At 32.7% G+C, this 23,644-nt stretch overlaps 1 protein-coding gene across 3 annotated transcripts in view; it reads right to left on the reverse strand.

The window, feature by feature from the left end:
• The window catches only part of LOC134662486 (roundabout homolog 2-like), an 80,263-nt gene extending 57,109 nt beyond the window's left edge, over nucleotides 1-23,154 (reverse strand). Inside the window, exon 1 of one of the 3 annotated variants that reach the window (XM_063518722.1) lies at nucleotides 22,849-23,154. The gene's annotated coding sequence lies outside the window, so the exon portion shown is untranslated. Of the gene's footprint in view, nucleotides 1-1,852; nucleotides 2,254-22,848 lie in introns of those variants that run through there. The other 2 variants (XM_063518721.1, XM_063518723.1) reach the window with 2 other exon arrangements.
• Nucleotides 23,155-23,644: the final 490 nt, after the last annotated feature.

A 23,644-nucleotide genomic window follows, 5' to 3' on the forward strand; every position in this document is an offset into this window, starting at 1 on the left:
GGGATTACAACTCGCTGAAGCACTTAAATTGTAAAAAGTTAAGTTAAAGACGGTGTAGGAAAACTTTACTCAACAGATGAGGCCTAAAATAAATTAAAGTCTATACGTAGGTATGTTCTTTCATAATTTATTTTATTAAAAATATTTATTTAATATAGGTTTTTTGAGGGAATACAGCCTCTATTATACCGCCGCTACGTTAGCCGCTTAATAATAATTAAATAAAAATTAACTTTAACGTAATAATAATTTAGGCACACAAAAAATGGCGCCCAACGTGTATTCAATCATAGACATACAAAGACTACAATGAGTATGAAATATTATCAATAATGGAAATGAATAGATAAGGTGACCCAGTGCAATATCAGCGGGCCGCGACCGCAGCCCTGGGGGACCGCTAAGGGCCGCCCCGGGAACTATAACGAATTTAATCTGGAAAATTTACAACTTTCCCGACATATTTGTGTATATTATGTATTACCTACTGATTTATTAACAAAAGTGTCGAATTAGTTAAAATTCGGATTTAGTAAAATTATTAGAAAATGTAAATATTTGTTATTTATTTATCTCATAAGAGAATTTATATCATTGAGAATAAAAAAAGTTATTTAGCACTACTATTTTAAAATAATAATTATATTCTAAATAAATTGGTTTCAAGTGTAGTGTAGTGGGCAGTAAGTAAAATTGGAAGGGATACTTAATAAATTCCCTCCAGGAACATAATTATATAACCCAACTTTGATTAAATACGAATACGAAATTACGATAAATTTTAAAAATCTAATAAGTAAACGAAGATACAGATCTAATGAGTGTTTAACTAAATGCAGTTCCCACACATTACACACTTTTTACCAAACTTAAACTGAATTTTACAAAATTAGGCATCCCGTTAAAAGTACCTATTAAACCCCACTTACACTGAGAAGTGCCGAACGCGATTTTCATTAATGCAGCATTCCTAACAGTGGTTCACCCGCGATGATAAGTGGAGACCGGCTGGCCGGAAGCCGCTTTTTTCCCTCAAACTCTTGAGAGCTTGCAAAATGTCTTCAAAAACGACTTTTGCTCCCTTAAGTACATTTTGACGTCCTTTTCGCAACAATGGCGTGCACTTAAGGCGCTCTCGTGTTGTGCTTGTGTTTGCAATTTGGGTGTTAGTAGATGACTTTGAATGGTCTGTGAGTGCATATGCTAGAAGTAGGGTAGGTACGCACTGTTAAATTTGTAGGCCAGTTTAAAACTAGTAAGTACCTAATAGACTTATTATGAAGGACCATACATTAAGCAATTGTAGCACTTAATAAAGTGTAACAATAATTTGCTATAAATCCAAAGTTTTTATTATTATTATTGCAATAAAAATAATAATACCTAAAGTATTATTATAATATAGATATGTCTTGATTTGGTTGCCCACCCGTCTAACTAAACACAAAATTTAAATCTGGAATAAGTATATTTTTATATTTAATTATCTGTTCTTTATATGCTAAGGTTGCCTGGAAGAGATAGCTTACACCAATAATACCGCCTGTTGCTACCGTTGATGTTATTTTAAATCTGTTTTGTTTTGTACTTACTACTCCGAGATAAATCATCAAATCTTTCACTTTAATGTAAAAAAGTTTATAAGTACTTTGTTTTCATTATTAATCATTATTGTTAATTAGATACATATGATTAATTCAGAACTGTCTTTTTACTGTCCATAATATAACTTATTCCCTTAATTTGCACTACGCTACGCACTGAAAACTTACTATGACTAGCATTAAGAAATCAAAACAATTCCAACCCCAATTCTTATTTTAACTTTATTATTAGACAATATTTAGCATACTCACGATACACAAAGATCCATCATAATTCACCAAGTTCCGTTAAAGTCACTTTTACACAAATAATCTCACAATAATCCAATTTATAAAAATGAAAGTCACGCACGAAACATTCAAAATTCGCGCCTAGCGAGCGAAGCAAGAAACAGCGTGACACCCTTCCCGTGCGAACGCTGGGAGGCAACTAACGCAACGAATGGTCTGAATCCCGGTCTAGACGAGAAGGTACGGGCAGAGGGGGTGCGAGCGGAGAGTGGGGGGATGCGAGGGCGAATCAACCCCGTACACTATTACCCAATAGGTACCCAGAAATAAACTAGACTAAACAATGGCAACTACTTAGTGTTTGATTAAACGGGACCTAAGTGTCTAAGAGCATGGCACTGATCTTACTAAGAGCACGTATTATCCGATTCGTAGTACATATCAAGCTCTATTTATTTAGCCCAAATCATGAAATGAAAAATATAATATATAATATTGAAATATTCTGTTTTCCTCAGTTCTTAGGCACGTAGATTTTGGTGTCACATCAATAATAGCAAGTTGCGATTTTAGAATCTGAATAGGGCTTTATGCGCCTAATGAAACTTTTTTAGCAAGATATAACTTAGCATGCTAGGTTTTCTAAAATTAGCATACTACTATTAGGTACCACTTCTCTATTCTACAATGACGGTGCCGAAAGAGGTGCGTTATGTGTACAGTAGGTAATCAGGCTGCGTTATAGGGTTATTAGGGTTAGATTTGTATGTAAACCATCCACATTTAACTCTGTCGCATAAAAAATGCATAGACAACTGATTAATTGAGTAATTGTACGTACAAATTAAATAGTGGACAAAGGGTCGGTCGGTCACCACCACAGACCATATAGATCAAACTAATTGTTACAAAAGGTATTATAGTTTTTTTATAGTAGTTACCACCACAAAATCATAGCCATAGTGAACCATATTAGTACTCAAATATTTAGTAATTAGTGAGTTTTGCTTGTCACCTGACGAAATATCCTACAGTTAGGACAACAACACGCAACGGGACCGCGATAGAGTAGTAAGTAAATAGTGCAGTCGGTACTAGGTACTAAAAACACGCAGTTGTGTATTCAATTCGCTGCATCTAGTTAAACATAATGGTCTGTAGTCACCGTGTTACAAGCTGCGATTAAGCTGCAGGCAGTACTAACAGCTGTATCTAATGCTCTGTGAAAGCTTCCAGTCCATTTATAAAACTTTTAGTCAATTTTTAAGCAAACCTACATCCGATATTCCAATCGGCAGTTTTTTGTCCAACCATTTTTAAAGCCTCGAACTGCATAGCTATTGTTTTATTCCGCGGAGTTAGATACAGTTACTTTGTTATTAGGCACTGTTAAATTCGGAAGTGTGTTGTGATGGTATGATGACATGCCGCCATTTGTACCACGCTTTATCATTTAAGAATAATATTTACTGATGAAATATCAAAAAGTAGCTATTATCTCGAAGATTAGGCGAGGTACTACCTGTGTACACTAATAAAGTCAGCTTTTAAAAGCTCGACAATGTAAACTAGTGTTACGCTATGGTTGTAAGCTGAGCTTATCTTGTTGTTTGATTATCCTGGTCAGCACTGCCATAAAATTGGTAACTAACACCTTGATTAAATATTGTATGTACTACGTATCTAAGACGGAAAATAACTTGAATGATGTTGGTCATTTGTGACTAAAACCTATAAATCCTACATTTTCTTACATGAACGTGTGCATGTTATAAGTATACATATGAATAACATCTCTATCTTAAATATATTTATTTTCTTTTTCAATCACGCAAAATCGTCGTAGCGACACTTTTGACACAGGGTTACATAATTTTATAACCTTGAATATGAAGTTTATGTTTTGCTTAACGGGGAACTTACGAAAGCATCTGAATAGCCATTATAAATAAAGGCAAATCTAATTCTAACCCTTTTTTCAGCCTTTTTTTCCTTACCTCGCAACACATGCTTCGTTCCAAGCTTAATCTGCTGTTCTACAAATAACTCTATAATTAGAAATTCCGGTTAATTGCTATTAATTGAACGGATACCAAATATCGGCCTGGCTGCAACGAATGCTCACGTATCGATCTAGGCTAAATTTAGCACTCGAATAATACCGGATTGGGATGGGCTACCGTCTCGCCAGCAATTTGAAAGATCACGTTACCTTTTTATCTGCAAATCCAATAAATGAATGAATTTGGCGGACCAACGCGAGGTCCTGATGATATTTCTCGGTACGGAGTGAAACATGTCGAGCGATTTTCGACTTAAAATACATGAGTGACCAATTTTAATATAACCAAAACTTTAAAAATATGCCGGTGAAAAGACAAATATGATTATTATTTAGACATTACTTTAGAACGTGTAAGCAGGCACTGAATTAAACGAAGATGACCAGCTGCCGTACTCGAACTTCGAGATATTCACAAGAGACGACACCTACTAGATCCATTCTAGATACGTTATAGTTTAGATATCAACTAGTTCTCTTTTGCAGCGCAATTCGGGCAACCAATGTCACTTTTACGTTAGATAGAGTTAGATATCTATTAGATGTTAACTGGATCTCTAAGTCATGTCTTGTGGAAATCGTTCAAGAGTATCTCCAGAATCGCGGAAATGTCAAATTTGACAGGTTAGATCGATATCGATAACGATTAAACATATCGTTATCGTATCTTGGTGATATCTAAAAGATATCTAATAGATGTCTATTTCAAAATCCGAATCGGGCCCCAGCAGTGTTATTGTAACTTAATTGTTTGCATTTCTGATAATAATAATGACACAGTTTTAAGTACTGTAACACTGTAGGTACTGTAATCATGTTCAACAATAAAAAAACAGTCAAGTGGCCGTTTGACCGCGCACTGAAGGGTTCCGTACAAACTTTGAATAAAAAAACTTGATTTTATAGAAACTTAAAAAAACATGCAAAGGCGGTTAAATTGCAAACTTAGTTAAAAAATGTATAATTTTAATAATCCAAACACTTCAGACACTATTACAACCTCTATCTAATTGCTATCTTTAGAATTGGTGTGTTTGTTTCTCTTCACATCCTATTTATTAGTATTTTTGTAGAATTACGAATAGAGTCTGTGCGGAAAGAGAAGAGTCGTGGAATGTATGGGGCCCAATACATTCCACGACTCTTCTCTTTCCGAACAGACTCTAGCACTAGGTATTTAAGTACCGCTTACTTAATACAGTTTATTGTTAAAGCGGTAGATTCCCCTTGCCCTTCGCAACCTGATTTCAATTGTTTTATTAAAGAAAAATCAAAACAGCCGCCTTCTTTGCGTCACACTGTCGGGTAAAAAGTAAAAACAGAAGTGTATTAATCCAGTCATTGTAACGTTTCCGGGTTTTCGTAGTCTAGAGTCTTGTCTGATGCGACAGTGTATTGTGTTACAGGAAACAACAGTGAGACAATAGATAATTATCAAAAGGAACTTTAAGACGGGACGGGACGGGTTTCCTTATACAAATACGTTAATAACTTTGCACACACACTACTTTTTGATGTTTTGTACACAAGTAGATACAGGGTATAATTATACTTTTATGCAGATAAGAGTTCATTTAGAAAGATTTACACTGCGGTTAAAGTTTTCAGTTTTTCATTATTTTTAGAAAATCAGTTGAAAATACAACAAAACTGTCAATACACTGTCATTACAAACGTGTCATTCTATGGAAATTGCTAACTATGTAAACAAAAGTCACTAGTAAGTTCATATTTTTTGACAGTTTCAAATATGGCGGTTTGTTTACATAGCTAGCAAGTTCCATAGAATACATTTATATTTTTCATTTAATCATTTAAATTATCAATATGAATATTATAGTTGTCTTAAAAGTATGTTGCTAGGAAATATTTTCAAATTACATATGTGTCTTGCAATTTCACGTAAAAAAACTTGAAGTACCTACCTTTGGGACGTAAGTACGTGCACATAAAAGCGATCGAAAACATCAACCTATCTCTTCTTTAAAATAAAAATCTTTACATTGTTTGAGTACCTATGTAGGTACGTACTTCTAGGTAAGACTAAAATAATAGACGTTGGCTTTGTCACCACTTCTTGATTTTTTATTTCAAGTATGTAATTCCCTTAATCCTTACACCGTTACAAAACTTTTCACATTTCCTCGAAAATAAGATATTTACGTTAACGTAGCTGACACAAGACATATCAAAAAGACGCGTTAATCGTAAAAGCAGCATGTAGAGCTTAGTTTGGAGAGCTTAATCCCCCAAAGCTCACAAGATCTTCCAACGTGATAGAGCTTTCGGCTGTTTGCCGGCCCGAGGCGCCACAGCTTTGTACACTGTACCAATATCTAAATACTCTTCAAGCTTCCAAAATCACGCGAACTTGAAAATTCATTATTACAGGTGTGAGCTGTTTTGTTTGACAACCAAAGCAAATTACAGCATACGCAGCAAATGTAGAAATTGGTTACGTATAGTTTAACTCACGTTACAAGCTTCGCTAGCATGAATATGTTTCTGTTTGATGGCACGTATTTACATTGTATTTTACGCCCAGTTTCACACGTTCAACATTGTAACTAGTAAATACACAGATATACTAAACACACCACAATCATTACTAACGTCCAGTTACAAATTCAAATAAGATTCATATACGCCAGTGTTAATATTACAAAAAGTTTATAAACTATATTTCTCATTTATATTTTACTAGTACACAGCTGAAGCAAATGAAATTTCTGAAACAGTTTGCGCAACAGTAAAAAAACTCAAGAACAGCGTAATTGCAATATTTTTCATGCAAATACACTTTCGATTTGCGAGCGTCAAACGGCCCTAAGCGGCACGATCCGCGAACGTGCCTGAATTTATTAAGCTTAAAACCGTGCTCGTAGTCGAGTACTCGAGCATCCGAGCTCAGCTCGAGCCAAGCTGTAATTTACCGTGTGTGTTGTTAATTCGGCTCAAGCGTAGAGAATTTCACACAATCTATACGATCGTATGCCGGAAAATCAAAGTGAGACTGGTGATGCCGTAGTGCGGATTCAATTTAGAATTTGCTTGAAGCTAACAGGCATGGATAAATTGAATTTAAATATAATTAGTGAGTGACTTTACAGTTAAATAATTTATTTATGAATATATTGATTAAATTACCTACATAGAATATGCTACGGTGGCATGCTTTTTAAGTTTTATATTGAGTTCAGTTATTTATTTCCATAAAAAAAAATCGTTATATTTCCTGTCTGTATTTCAGTTGAATATAATTACCTATACTTAATCAAATCATCAATTCTCATCGATTCAGAGGTTAACCTACTTAACCTACGAGTTAAAATGCATTTACCTACGAGTAGTTATTATAAGTAGTTTAACGATTGTCATCATACTAACACTCAACTAGTAAAATGTTCAAAAGCCAACAACATAAGTGCCGCGAAGAAAGTGCTTTATTTCAAAGTAGGTACATATTACCCGGGGTAGGCCTCGAATGTTTACAAGGTATTCTGGAACCGCTCCAAAGTTTCACTACCTCATTAACGCAGTAGTGTTAATGCCGAATGCCCGTGAAATCTTTTACGAGGGCACTTCAGCCGGTACGTTTTAATTATTCTATCTCTGGCCGGTCCTTCGTTAAATTTTTGGGTTTTTGCCTATGTTTTACCTTTGAAGTTAGGGTCTTTAGTGGTCATTACGAGTTCGTTTGTAGCTGTAGGCCTCGCGGTTGTTATTTTTACGTGAGTTTTGTTGTTTTTTAATTAGTTGTGTGCTTAAGTTACACGTGCTCTTGTCTGAATAGTGAATACCTCACTTTTTCTTTCTGAAGGTGTATGTCATTCTTCCCTTCTTTCTTAGGTAAAAAGGTATCTAAATAGTCCACGTCGATAGCTGTCTATAAAAATATTCAGCTGCGACATCACTGAGCCTATTCTTTGGTCAGTTTATTGTTCAACACGGAGGGAGTACAATGGCCAACATCAGAGATCACCCGTCCATACACAATACGACTCCAGCTTTATTATAAGCATCGATCACAACTGACTTTTTCGAACAATGAAATTTTTTCAAATTACCAAAAATGCACTTTAAAGGGACATAGACAGAAATCGTTTCATAGTAACCAGTTCGGAGATGCCTTGCGCTTGTTTGAACAGTACTTTTGGACATTTTTTTTCAACTTGTGTGGGTGATCGTTACACCCCGTGTTTCGCTTAGCTTTATGTCGTTTTATTTTGTCAAATACCATATATCAATGGTTGTTGAATAGAATCACGTTTTTTAAAATAAAAAATGCGCTCTGATCAATAAAGATATGTACAACATTTGGTGTTTCGAAAGAGCACATATTTGAACTTATTTCGAAAATTAATTGAAATTCGACGTTCGACATAGACTACCGTTCTCTTAGTAGCACATCCGTCCATGATAAGTGGAATTATTATGCATAAGCATCACATTTACATTTGAAAAAAACTTGCCTGGTGTTCGAAACAATTATTTCAATGGGTTCTGGAAATACATGAGCAGTTAAAGATTTATCATGTCACCAATAGAATTTCAATGCGTACGGCCACCCGCCAACTTACTAACGATGTCGTTGTTAGACAATACAAGTGGCACAATGCAAGAATAACGACCTTCCGACCGTGTGCCATTGATACTCTTGCTGGCTAAACACCCAAAAACAAAAGACGAATATAAATCACTAACCCCGTACCCCACGCGTCTGTCTGCAAACATTAACTTATGCAACTTACAAACTCATCATCCCGTCTATAATGCACTTTAGAGCGTTGAAATATGGCGTCGCTATTCATAACTAACAATGTGCCGACTGCATTTACTACAATGGTCGTCCTATTACACTAACCACTTCCACGTAAACAATAGTATCTTAGAATAATAGGGACATTATTACTTTACAGTCACTAACATAATCATTGGTCCATTGTTCAGTTTCTATTCCCGAAAACGCCTCAAACATGATAAAAGGCCCTTACAATTTAAAAATGCGGGCGGACACTGGCTAAAACTGGACAAAATATTGTTACCGCGAAGCATGACAAATTAATTGTTAAATAGTTTTTCGCAAACAATTGTTCATGTAAAGTTTTTTGTTTCGATTTTGGTGTAGATTTATGATAGCAGACTACTGAGTATAAAGGGCAGGTAAATGCTTAAAGCATTCAAAATGACATAAAGTGAATAAAGAGCTGACCGCAACGTGATTTATAGCTTCATTTTAAAAGCTTCTACAATACGCGACACAACCAACTGGTTTGTAAAGCATCCCTTATGGTTATAAAAATAAGAACCACACTCAATTATTTCTGGTTTTTCCCCACCTGAACCTAGGGCAACTTTCTCAAAGCAAACGATTACGATACGATTGTTGGAAGAAAAACGGTAATTCAGGGCTCATCAGTTGCGTGCGTCCCCTGATAGGTATACGAAAAGAACCGTTTACTCATCGCATGACAGGGCGAATTAACACGTCTTATAATAGGACTCATACGAGTACAAAAGTAAGAATGGGCATAATGTGATCATTAGGCAACACGCAAAAGTTGACGTGAACAGAAATAAGTTTTTTAAGTCGAAATAATGCTTGCTATTAAATACTAGTCCGAATTATTACAATCGTATAAAGTATTTTCATTCAAAAGTTTCAAAACACATGATTGCCGTGATATCAACAAAGATTCAACTACTACTTCATGAGCACGTTATAGGAAAGTTGGTTGCTCGGTTAAACCATCAGAATAAGTGTTTTTCGAGTAGGTACGAATAGTTTGGTCACACTAGTTTATTTCTTATTTTTAAACCAGTGGGTTTGCCTAAGAAATAAACTCGCCCACGCTCGCGCTACCAATACGAATCCCGCCAAGTAACCCAAGTGTTGTTCACGTTTCCAAACCTTAAATCAACTCGAAGATTTCGTGAGACATTGCTAAAAGTAATTGTTTCGACGTAATCTGCTAGCTAAACGCATTTTACTTCCTCATTCGCGTATCTTTCTCTAAAAAACATCAGAGCAAAAGCACCTTATACTCACAAAATAAAGTTCAATATACAAACTAATGAGATAAAGGGAAAATGCGGTTAGAAAAGTAAGAAGGATATTAGAAAATTTTGGTATCGCGTGCGAAGGGCGGGCACCGACAGACACGGGCGCGCACGCGAGTGCGGTGGAAACCTGAGAAAATCAAGCTGTTAATTTACTATACTAGGAGACTGTCAACCAAGTGTTTGTATTTTGCAATAGGTACTAATGAACCAATCTATTTTAGTTTATGGTTATAGGTAAATTCAATTTAATATTCCAAATTAAGAAGTAGTGACGTCCTAAGTATTTCTTTTTTTAATTGTATGTACATTGCGTATCCGAAATGCCTTCATTAATTACAATCAACGACTCATAGCAGCAGATATAAAAAGTGGTACTTGGTCAAGTTACCTGTATAAGCGTCAAAAACCAATTTCCAGTAAATCTAAACAGTATTGATCGTCTCCGCAAAGTAATATTCAACATCCAGTCAATTTAATAAAAGACTCGCTTTTATCATGCCATCCATGCCATTATATTTCTTTATATTACTTATTTCTCCGCAAAACATTTGGCCATCACAAATAAACTTTATTTCGAGCGACGCAAAATGTGTTTTAGGATAATATCATTGGAAAGTGATAGTATCGTTTAAACTCAAGTATGTCCATTTCTTTCGCCGCCCAAAATAATGCTCGGCTATTTATCAAATTGCAATTTCGTAATAGATATGCCTTGATGGGCAAGAAGTTTGGCAGAATGGTATTTATTTTTCCAAAACTGAGAGAGAGCGATCAGTCTTACACGTAAAGCTCCGCTGTGCCTTAAGATTTATATCCTATCGATCGTTGGTTTCGAAGTGGATTTGTGGGAACCTGAGTAAGTGCTTTTCTTCAAGAAGTACCTAGTATAATTCGACATTTAGAGTAAGTGTATTAGACAGTGCAGTTATTTTTTAAGCTTTGTTCTATTTTACTACGTTAAGGTAATTTAGAAACTTATTTAATATATATACTTATCGATTACATAACAATAAAAAGAACATTTCATTATTCAGTTTTCGATGAAAGTTTTATACTTACATATTCTATGTTTCGGATTTACCCACATAATTATAATCAAAGTTAGCTTAGTTTTTGTTATAGTACTTTAGTTTTTATTATACTCGTAGAATTATCGGTTAAACTATTTCAGCCGTTTTTAAATTTTCGCCGAATAACAGGCGTATCTCACTCCGCGATTTCGTCGCTTTGCTACAGGTACATCCGTTCGGCCCTAATTTTGGGGAAAGTCATAAGCTGCGCGTGGCGCTGTCGCCACCTAGCGGCCATATCTCTGCTGATCGTAACAGACGCGTTTTGTTAAAGAGTGAGTCTTCTGTACTTAGTACTATTATTTATTCTGTGGCAATAAAAAAAACCCTCTATAAATAAATAAAGATTAAAAAAAAAAACTCGTTTTATAACAAATGACGTAAGTGGCGTTATAAGTATAGTATGAAGGTTTACGGAACGGAACCCTCCCTTATGCGTGGTTCGACAAGGGCTTGGTCGATTTTTTCTTATTTCGGTTCTGTATTGTAAGTATTCTTTGCAATTTCAAAATTACATTCTTATATCAGTAACACGCAAATACAGAAGATATTCCTTTATGGGATTGGGATCGTGTGAACCCGATATATAAGCCCCGTGACCAGGGACCGGAACCGGTTACCTTAACCGGGGTTTTTCATAGGGTTATTTTAGAAGTGGTTATAAAAACCCCTACCATAACGGTAACCGTCTGATAAGGTAACACTTTGATTCGGTAACCGTATCAGATCGAGTTAACCCCTGTTACCGGTAACCGAAACAAAAACCCAGTCTATTCTGTTACCTCATAATAAGGTTTTCAACCAGTTCAAACGATTGTAATCTTTACGCAGACTTAAATTCAACTTATTATTGAATAACCGTGGTTGGCATGGGCGGTCTATGAAGCCTCCAGCACAAACAAGTTTTTTTGCCGGTAACTTCGCTTATTGTCAATTCAAACAATATTGTACTTTAAGTCCTTAAGCTAAAATTGAAAACATAAGTGAGCGATTACAGTATTATTTTCGAGCGTCAGCCGCAGCGCGGCCATTCCTTTGTTTATCTTTATACCTGTGTGTTCCTATTGTTTTTGTTAACTTCGGAGCAATTCTAGTTTAGAAATTTTTAGAAAAGGGGTTGCAAGTAAACAACATCATATCCTAGTAATATCTGCTATTATTTAGTTATATTTTATGCTACTTAGATTATTATTTATATTTTCGGGTTCACACTTGGTACTTACAGATTAAAGACTGATTTAAAGAAAAATGTTCACCTAACTAGTAATTTTATTGGTACCTAGTTAGGTATAATTTATCTTAAGTGATTTAAAAAAAATCACTTTGTGATAAAGATACATGCGCTAGCGGATTGTGGTAGATATTTTACCATTGTTAACAAATGACATATGTACTAGTTATTATGAGCTTATTTTATAATAAGCAATTAAAGTCTATTTTTTTATTCGGTAGACTAAAATGACATTTCATAGTATGAAATGAAATGACACATGATGTTCATACTATGAAATGTCATTTTAGTCTACCGAATAAAAAATAGACTTTAGTTTAAAATGTTTTCAGATGCGGTGAGTTGTATGAGCTAAGTCGTAATTTACCTTGTACCGCTTAATGCAGCGATCAGAAAATATATATCTATAGCAGTTATAAACTTATTTTAATACTACAAATCTTTCATTAATACCAGGGGGCTCAGCACGGTTCCATTTTTATCGACTATCACTATGCCCGTCACTTTCGCACTTACATACTTGTTAGAACGTGACAGGCATGGTGATAAACGATAAAAATGCGACCGTGCTACTAGGGCAGAATTCATTATACATATTCATTGGGTATCTATAACATTGGTAGGTGAAATAGTTTTGATTAAATTAAATAGATACATACATACTTAGTAAGCAGTGTTGGGCATTCAAGAATAAAATCATTATTTAAATAAGAATTCCTAAGAATAAAATCATGTTGATTTTATTCCCGTCAAAATTATTCAAATAATTTTGATCGGAAATAATTCGTATGTGAAAAAATTGAATAAGAATAATCTCATTCTTAATCAAATAAATATAATCATGATTTTATATTCTAAATAATATTCCTGGATTAAACATGTAGTCTGGGTGCCGTATAGGCGTTACGTATAGATAGAAGTAAATTAGACGAGAAACTATTATGTTTCTTTACTAATTTATACCTGATTTTATGCAATAAAATCTTACAAATTTAATTTACTGCCGCATAGTCTTGGTATTGGACGATACCCGTATTTATTTTAATGTGATAACTAAATCATCAGGTACAATTCAGCTGCTCTGAACGGATGGTGGATAGCGAAACTCTTTAATGGCTCACTGTGCCTAAATTAATGTAAAAAATAAAAAACCGGCCAAGTGCGAGTCTGACTCGCGCAGGAAGGGTTCCGCACCATTACGCAAAAACCAGCGAATAAATCACGTTTGTTGTATGAGAGCCCCACTTAGATATTTATTATATGCTGTTTTTAGTATTTGTTGTAATAGCAGCAACAGAAATTAATTATTTGTGAAAATTTCAACTGCCTAGCTATCACGGTTCATGAGATACAGCCTGGTGACAGACAGACGGACAGAGGAGTCTTAGTAATAGGATCCCGTTTATACCCTTTGGGTACGGAACCCTAAAAAAGATGATTTTAAAGGTAGGATAAGGAATGGCTCGATATGGTGTATTCCTATTTCTCCCCGCCGGGCACACATGGGAATAGGCGCTTCATTTAAATCATTCCCATATGTCCCCGCCTCATGTATCGCGGCGATCACGTTGGGCAGGAACAAATGGGGAAAATACTCATGATTTTTTTCTGTTTTCGAATTATGTTTATAGTTCGTTTTTTTTTAGCATTAGAAAGAACTTGAAAGAAGGTAAGCGATTTTGACATGTCTTTTAATTGAAAAACACTTTTTAAAAATCAAAAACTATTACTTATGAAAGTAGAAGAATATCAATGATCGTATTAGATTTATAATTGTTACATATTTACCGTAACTTATTTTTAAAATGTGTTTTTCAATTAAAAGACACATCTAGATTGTTTACCTTATTTCTAATATTAAAAAAAAAACGAACTATAGTATGTGGTTTCAGTATCCGAGTTACTACCAAGACTTATGGTGTTTTTAAAAGCTCTTCTGATATTTAAAATTTGCATTTATTATTTAGACGGAAATTAACAGGTATTAATATCGTTTGACACAACGCTTGCCGCACGTGTTTAGCAAATGCTGACAAAGAATTCACCACGCCATGACTTAATCCTATTGTTATTGCCAATGAGTAATAAATGACGGTCTCAAGTGGAAACACGCCTGCAACTTTCTGCAAATCTATTTAATTATAGTGATAAGCGTAGGACTCTTTTCTTACCTGCAGTAATTTACTATCTCATTCACTTTCCGTAGGTGTGAAAGAGATAGCATACGTAAGACCTCAAGGCTGGTAGGAATAATAAACAAAATACATACTTAATACGCAAAGAAATATACATTGAACCATAATAATTATAATTTCGCAGTTTACTTTCTATGTAGCTTCATTATAAAATTATCATCACCGTTTCGAAGGCTTCAAAAAATTCAAATCAATCCGTCCATTGAAAAGAGGGGTGAAATTCATTTTACTATCTATATACATTGTACTACATATAATATGACGTATAATATGACCGAATAAATGCCATTTTCTCAAACATGCAATGAAATGTCGTCGCTCCAGGCGTTATATCAGGCTTCGAAGTATCACGTTTAGGGCGGAGCAACTCCAGAGAACTGTAAAGGAATTTCATACGAAATTGAAGGCCTAGGCCGGGAAGTATTTTTTTTTTAATTCTAATGTAAACATGGGGTCTGTGTCCATGAACAGGCTAAACAGCCGAATTATATATATTTTTTTTTAGTGAATGAATGGTTATCGGACCAAAATATCCGTGTTAACGCCTGTTATACACGAACGTACTGATATTAAGAATACGAATCTGTATGATTCAATGTGTTGATGAATAAATTTAAAATTTTGTCTATACGTAAGTCACCAGAGACCATAGACAATATTTAAAATCCTCTGCATTTATTTTATTTATAGAAATTGAGATTCTTATTATCAGATTGTGTATAATGGCCCTAAAAAGGTCTATTCGAACAATACACACGCGAAATACGGACGACTTCCGTAAAAAAAAACAATTATGGCGGGATCGGAAGGAAAATTAAAAAACTTTTGTTGTGAAGTTGGATTTTTATTATAAAGATTATAAATTTGTTTTTTTTAGTGGTGTATTTTTTATTTAATTGCATGTTTGAGAAAAGCACTATACATGCCTAGCCGTGAAAAGGTCTTGCCGGCTTCGTATCACTATCCGGCCTCCCTACGGTCGGCCGGCTATACCTACTCACCCGGCAAGCCCTTCTTTCCCGGCGTCTGCAGTAATGTACTATTAACCTTGTTACCACTAACTCATGTATCTACAATTACATCAATTAGTCATGACACGGCAGAGCACTGATAACAATACTGTAGTGTAGTACAATAATAAGGCTTTATTGTTGTCACTATGACTCTCACCGCATTCTGCTTAATCCTAAATATCCTAATACAATAGAAAATACCACGACCTTTAAACATTCGGTGCACTTGCGTTGTAGCGCGTGCCAGCGGAGCGCAGCGTTTCGATTTAAATACGCATGTTGCTTCGCCTGTGTAGGTATATTTATTATCTTCATGTTATTAGGTACTAGGAAGTGCAAATAATTGTCTTCATACATGAAAGATATTTTGCTGATTTTGTTCAATAGTCACCTTCAACAACACGAGCAACCTAGAGCAGAGTTGGGCAAAAAATAACTTGAATAAGAATAAGAATAAAAACAGAAATTTCATTCTTATTCCAATCGATTTGAATAAGAATAATTCTTGCGCTCGTTATTTTAGAATAAAATGAAAGTGAATAAATCATGACACTTTTATTTTAAATGAAAAGGACAAAACGGAATATTTATTCCATATGTAGGATTATACTAAATAACGTTTTATTCAATTAGAATGTTATTCTGAATTAATTTAACTTTTGTAGTTACATACTACTAATTTTGTTTTTGTAAGTTTCTAAAATAAATAAAACAAATAAAATAGATAAAACAAATAAAATAAATGAAATAAATAAAACAAATAAATTAATTATATTATTTTCATCTATTTTATTAGTATTGCATTTTAGTTTTTATATAATATTATAAGGATTAGTTTAATTTTTAAGTAGTTTTATTTTAACGTTAGTTTAGGTTTTAAATTTTTAATTCATAGTTGTAATGTTTTTTTTATTATTTACTTTTAAGTTAAATAAATGAACTTTATCCTAATAAAATAAATAAGATAAATAAAATAAACAAAATAAATACAATAAACAAAATAAACAAAACAAACAAAACAAACAAAACAAACAAAACAAACAAAACAAACAAAACAAACAAAACAAGTAACAAACAAAACAAACAAAACAAACAAAACAAACAAAACAAACAAAACAAACAAAACAAACAAAACAAACAAAACAAACAAAACAAACAATACAAACAAAACAAACAAAACAAACAAAACAAACAAAACAAACAAAACAAACAAAACAAACAAAACAAACAAAACAAACAAAACAAACAAAACAAACAAAACAAACAAAACAAACAAAACAAACAAAACAAACAAAACAAACAAAACAAACAAAACAAACAAAACAAACAAAACAAACAAAACAAACAAAACAAACAAAACAAACAAAACAAACAAAACAAACAAAACAAACAAAACAAACAAAACAAACAAAACAAACAAAACAAACAAAACAAACAAAACAAACAAAACAAACAAAACAAACAAAACAAACAAAACAAACAAAACAAACAAAACAAACAAAACAAACAAAACAAACAAAACAAACAAAACAAACAAAACAAACAAAACAAACAAAACAAACAAAACAAACAAAACAAACAAAACAAACAAAACAAACAAAACAAACAAAACAAACAAAACAAACAAAACAAACAAAACAAACAAAACAAACAAAACAAACAAAACAAACAAAACAAACAAAACAAACAAAACAAACAAAACAAACAAAACAAACAAAACAAACAAAACAAACAAAACAAACAAAACAAACAAAACAAACAAAACAAACAAAACAAACAAAACAAACAAAACAAACAAAACAAACAAAACAAACAAAACAAACAAAACAAACAAAACAAACAAAACAAACAAAACAAACAAAACAAACAAAACAAACAAAACAAACAAAACAAACAAAACAAACAAAACAAACAAAACAAACAAAACAAACAAAACAAACAAAACAAACAAAACAAACAAAACAAACAAAACAAACAAAACAAACAAAACAAACAAAACAAACAAAACAAACAAAACAAACAAAACAAACAAAACAAACAAAACAAACAAAACAAACAAAACAAACAAAACAAACAAAACAAACAAAACAAACAAAACAAACAAAACAAACAAAACAAACAAAACAAACAAAACAAACAAAACAAACAAAACAAACAAAACAAACAAAACAAACAAAACAAACAAAACAAACAAAACAAACAAAACAAACAAAACAAACAAAACAAACAAAACAAACAAAACAAACAAAACAAACAAAACAAACAAAACAAACAAAACAAACAAAACAAACAAAACAAACAAAACAAACAAAACAAACAAAACAAACAAAACAAACAAAACAAACAAAACAAACAAAACAAACAAAACAAACAAAACAAACAAAACAAACAAAACAAACAAAACAAACAAAACAAACAAAACAAACAAAACAAATAAAACAAATAATATAAAATAAAATAAATGAAATAAATGAAATAAATGAAATAAATGAAATAAATGAAATAAATGAAATAAATGAAATAAATGAAATAAATGAAATAAATGAAATAAATGAAATAAATGAAATAAATGAAATAAATGAAATAAATGAAATAAATGAAATAAATGAAATAAATGAAATAAATGAAATAAATGAAATAAATGAAATAAATGAAATAAATGAAATAAATGAAATAAATGAAATAAATGAAATAAATGAAATAAATGAAATAAATGAAATAAATGAAATAAATGAAATAAATGAAATAAATGAAATAAATGAAATAAATGAAATAAATATAATAAATAATGTAAATATAATAAATAAAGTAAATAAAGTAAATAAAGTGAAAAAAGTAAATAAAGTAAATAAAGTAAATAAAGTAAATAAAGTAAATAAAGTAAATAAAGTAAATAAAGTAAATAAAGTAAATAAAGTAAATAAAGTAAATAAAGTAAATAAAGTAAATAAAGTAAATAAAGTAAATAAAGTAAATAAAGTAAATAAAGTAAATAAAGTAAATAAAGTAAATAAAGTAAATAAAGTAAATAAAGTAAATAAAGTAAATAAAGTAAATAAAGTAAATAAAGTAAATAAAGTAAATAAAGTAAATAAAGTAAATAAAGTAAATAAAGTAAATAAAGTAAATAAAGTAAATAAAGTAAATAAAGTAAATAAAGTAAATAAAGTAAATAAAGTAAATAAAGTAAATAAAGTAAATAAAGTAAATAAAATAAATAAATAAAGTAAATAAAGTAAATAAAGTAAATAAAGTAAATAAAGTAAATAAAGTAAATAAAGTAAATAAAGTAAATAAAGTAAATAAAGTAAATAAAGTAAATAAAGTAAATAAAATAAATAAAATATATAAGATATATAAATAAATAAACAAAATAAATAAAATAATCAAAATAAATTATATAAATAAAATTAATAACAAATAAAATAAATTAAATAAGTAAAATAAACAAAAACATTAAAATAAACAAAAACATTAAAATAAGCAAAATAAAAAAAATACAAAAATAACAAAATAAACTATTAGTTCTATTAATAAATTAACTTTTTCTTTTAGTATGTATTTGACTGACGGCACATCACTAAATACGAATGTAGCAAACCAATAAGCAACCGATAATAAAGGTTACCATAACTGAATAAAAACCGGTTAAAAACCCCTAACAAAAACCCTAACGCGATGGGGTTTTGAGATTAACTCGGTTAAAGGTTAAGGTTACCGTTTCAATAAGCTTACCGTTACAATCAGGTAACAGTATGATAGGGTTACCGAATGATACGGTAACCGAATTGATTGGGTTACCGAATGGATATGATTAAGCGTAAAGAGGGGTTTTCCGGTCCTTGCCCGTGACTCCGTGAATGGCCGGTTTAAGCGTGGGCCGCCATGTTTATATGTAATGATACCTTTTGTTACGACTCTTTTGTAACGCCTGCTGTTATCTGCTTTATCGCAACTTCTTTATCTAAAACAACCCAACAAAAACCGAGAGCCTCTTATTTTCTTAACTTTAAAGTTCATTTTTCATTCAATAAGAAATTAATACGTGTATTTTACCTTGTTTTCTTAGCGTAGTCCACATTGATAACCCAAAATATGACAATGGATTTAAATGACTTTATTCCTGACATCTCTGTCACGTATTGTTGTATCCAAAAAGCGTTGGAGTAATTTATGTTGTTTTTTTTTCAATGTTAGTGTTTGTTGATACAAGTGCAGTGCGTCAGATAGCGACGAGGGTCGAAAATTATTTGAATAATAATCGGAACTCTTGTTAAAATTCTGTTTGAAGATGACCTCCGTTGTTTGTGAACTCATTTTATAGGGAGCGTTACTTATTTTATAGATCCTTCTTAAAATATTCGAGAGCCATTAGAATTGCAAAGGAATTTCTGTTTTGTTTAACAATAAAAACGGAATAGATAAACAATTAAGCGAAGCTTTGTACCTATTGTGAGAAGTATTAAAGTCATCTGAAAGTAAAAGTTCTTGTTAATGATATAATTTTAGTTAGCTCAAATATTAATTGTTGATTTAAGTAAGTAAATTAATAAGACGCTCGAGGCAGTAACCTGTTTATCTATTCGGATCGTATAACACCGGCCAAGGGTAAGTTAGACTACTTGGACTCGCGCTCCGAGGATTACGAAAAAGTTTTTTTTTTAGGGTTCCGCACCTCAAAAGGAAAAAACGGAACCCTAATAGGAACACTCGTGCGTCTGTCTGTCCGTCCGTCTGTCACAGCCTATTTTCTCCGAAACTACTGGACCAATTAAGTTGAAATTTGGTACACATATGTAAATTTGTGACCTAAAAACGGACATGAAACGCAAACAAATTAATTTTAAACATGGGGGCCACTTTTGGGGGGTAAATTAGAAAATTAAAAAATAAAGTTTTTCAAAATATATCGTGTTATATCAAATGAAAGAGCTCATTGTAAGAATCTCAAATATATATATGTCGAAGAGGGAGAGGGCTAATTGTGTAGGGCTATTGATAGCGGGTGGTGGGCATGGTACCTCGATGTATTACTTCACAGCCAAAATAGTAGGTATGCTACCAACGCATGAAATAAACATTCAGACTCGTTACCCATACTAGTGCCTACTATATTTTAGTACTAAATAATCAAAACGACCAATCACTAATTGGATCCAAAATTATTTATTTAAAATAAAAAAGATCACATGAAATCGTTCAAATCTTTATTTTACAAAAGTAAGCTTCTAATGGCACATAACTCATAAGAAATCAAAATAACACTTTTGGAATAAAACACTTAGCTAAACGGTTAAAGGACGTGAGAATCTATAAGCTTTCAGAATAATCCTTCAGGTATAAGCCTTCAGGAACGTAGCGAATTAGACACGAGGTATGGCTAACGATAACATCCGATCTCTAGCGCGGTCAGATCAAGAAGAAGCAAGCCAGTTCCAGCGGCGGAGCCAACTACTCCCGCCTCCGATTCAGGTTGGCAAACCTGCCTGACCAGTCTACCAACATAACGACAAAATTGCCTGCTCGTGCCTACGTTCACTCAAGATACAACTCTTGACATTCCAAAGCCTTCTACCTGTCATCTTAGTTCAATAATACGCCAATAGATGGTGGCGTTACTCACTACGCAGCTTCATTATTTCGTTACAAGCAAATAATACGTAGCCAAACATTGCTAATCGACTTTGTACGGGCGTCTAACTATGAACTGTAATGCTGCAATACGTCTTTCTGGTGTCTCGCTCCGACATATATATATATATGTATATATATTTTATAATTTTTGGATAAATAGTTTAGCAGTTATTTAAGAAAATAGGCAAAAAATGACAATCCCCCCCCTTATCTCCGAAACTACTGGGTCTAAATTTATGAAAAAAACACACAAAATAGTTCTTTACCTATAGATTATAGGAAAACCTATTAGAAACGTGCAGTCAAGCGTGAGTCGGACTTAATGTACGGAACCCTTGGAACGCGAGTCCGACTCGCATCACTTGGCCGGTTTTTTTGCTTAAGTCGACTAAGGCTTAACCGGGTTTTTATTATTTTCTTGTATAGTAGACATAGGTATTATTCTTTATTACGAATCTGAGATTTATTACGAATTTGCCTATGTTTATCCGATATAGTGATAGGTACAAAAATGCAATAAAATAATCATGCCTAATCATTACATTACCGGGAGTTTTTAAGCACGTAAGGGATTGGTCTGTAGTCCCCACTCTGGTGCTTTTACAGTTTTTAGAGTTACGGGGATTATTATTTAATCTTATAGTAAACATATAATAATCATATAGGTACAGTACTTTTTTATAAGGAAATATCCATGTTTTGCAAACACTGCACAAAGCATCGGGCGTCAACTCTAAATATTTTATGTAGATACGGAGATAGAGGCCGCTGACAGATAGGCAGCTGTTTTCTCAAAAACGGACAGAAACTTTTACTTTGACGGTTTAATTTTAGTAAGTGAGGTAAGTACATCGTTTACGGTCATTAAAAGTTAAAAATATTCCAGTCTCGTTTTTCGTGATAAAAACAGCAAAATCAGGCATCAGAAATAAATATTATATTTGTCAAAATTACAGCTTGCAATTCAATGCGTGCAGACTTATTTTCAAATATCAGTAAGAGTAAATATTTACCCCCTTATTCATAAAACTTTAATTTAAAATTTCAAAAATATTTATTTCGTGTGGTTAACATACATAGATATACAACACAAACATACAAGCAAGCATTACACAAAAAACACACATGCGGGCAAACAAACATTAATGCGGGCCAGATTTTGTTAGTGTTTTATCCCTTTCATACAACTACATAAGTCATAATAAAAAAAAACCGATTCAATAGCTAATTCAGGCCAGTAACGCGTTTATTAATAACGCCATTAAATTCCAATTATAACGATTTACCATCATATCATTCTCAAAATCAAACAATTCACTTGAAAGGCTCATGTAATTATTCAATATCTAGAACACCATTCACATACCTACACCTTACATAATTAGTTTTTTCGTTCTAGCTATATCTTACCTTTATCATACCTATTAGTTGTACGGTCAACTTTGATTGAAACTAATTTTGGTTTTCCTACTTTCCATAATAAATATTCTACTAACACCACGATGCATTTTTCTAGAGTTTTAAACTTCTACATTTTCTTAGCTGTTGAAATCAGTTTGTAAGAATAGGGTTATGCTACCTTTTACTGCATCATCAGACTTATTAACTTTTCTAAGGAATACGATATTAGTTATTATTTTTATTTATGCAACTAATAACATTCCAATTGGAAACTTATTTATTTATATTCCTATTCGATTCTTACTTTTTCTTAATCTGTAGTATAAAAAAATTGTTCACAATACCTTATGAAACCATAACGAACAACCAAAGTCCGTCCACAACAAGTCAATTATCACTGCACAACACTGAAAACAATTCACGTATAGTCCAAAAGCCGGCTGAAGTTCAGGAGGGGCGTACACCCTTCGCCACAGTCAAACCGGTACTGAGGGGGACATGAGCTGTACACAGCTCATACAGACGCGCGCATCTACCCTAAGCACTCCATACATGCATAAGCAGCAAGGGTCACATCTTCATATGTTAGACACTGCAATATTGCTGGCAGGTAAGAAATATTTCGCGTCGCTTGGAGGTAAGGGGGGGTGAATAAACTTTTTCTTGTCACTCATTGCCATGGTTACGTTCCCCTGGGTCACTCTTTAAAACCTGATTTTTAGGCATTTAAATTCACCAAACACGCTTTTTTGTGATACTTATAAACCCTTTCCATTGAAGGTCGTCTACCAAGCGTGTCAGAAAAAGGTGGTGTACAATGCCTTCAAACAAACTATGCTACTATTGTCTCTTGGCTGACCGGACAGAATAACAACCAGAAATAGTTGATCCACCCAGGGGTGTGAAATAAATAAATTTCACCAGTTTTAAAACGTATTGAGGTTTTATCTTATACAAGAAAAATATCACCAAGAACATGTCGGGACATTTTTATTTTAGGTTTCCGTAATCACTATTAAGTCGTCACTCAAATTCTACATGGCCGTAAGAGACGCGACAGAAACCAATGGAGGCGATCTAGATGCAACTTTGACACTGACAACGATCTTCAGATATAACGGACCGACCAGAGAGAAAGAA

The sequence above is a fragment of the Cydia amplana genome, chromosome 3 (genome assembly GCF_948474715.1).
Source record: "Cydia amplana chromosome 3, ilCydAmpl1.1, whole genome shotgun sequence".
In the NCBI taxonomy this organism is placed as follows: Eukaryota; Metazoa; Arthropoda; class Insecta; order Lepidoptera; family Tortricidae; genus Cydia; species Cydia amplana.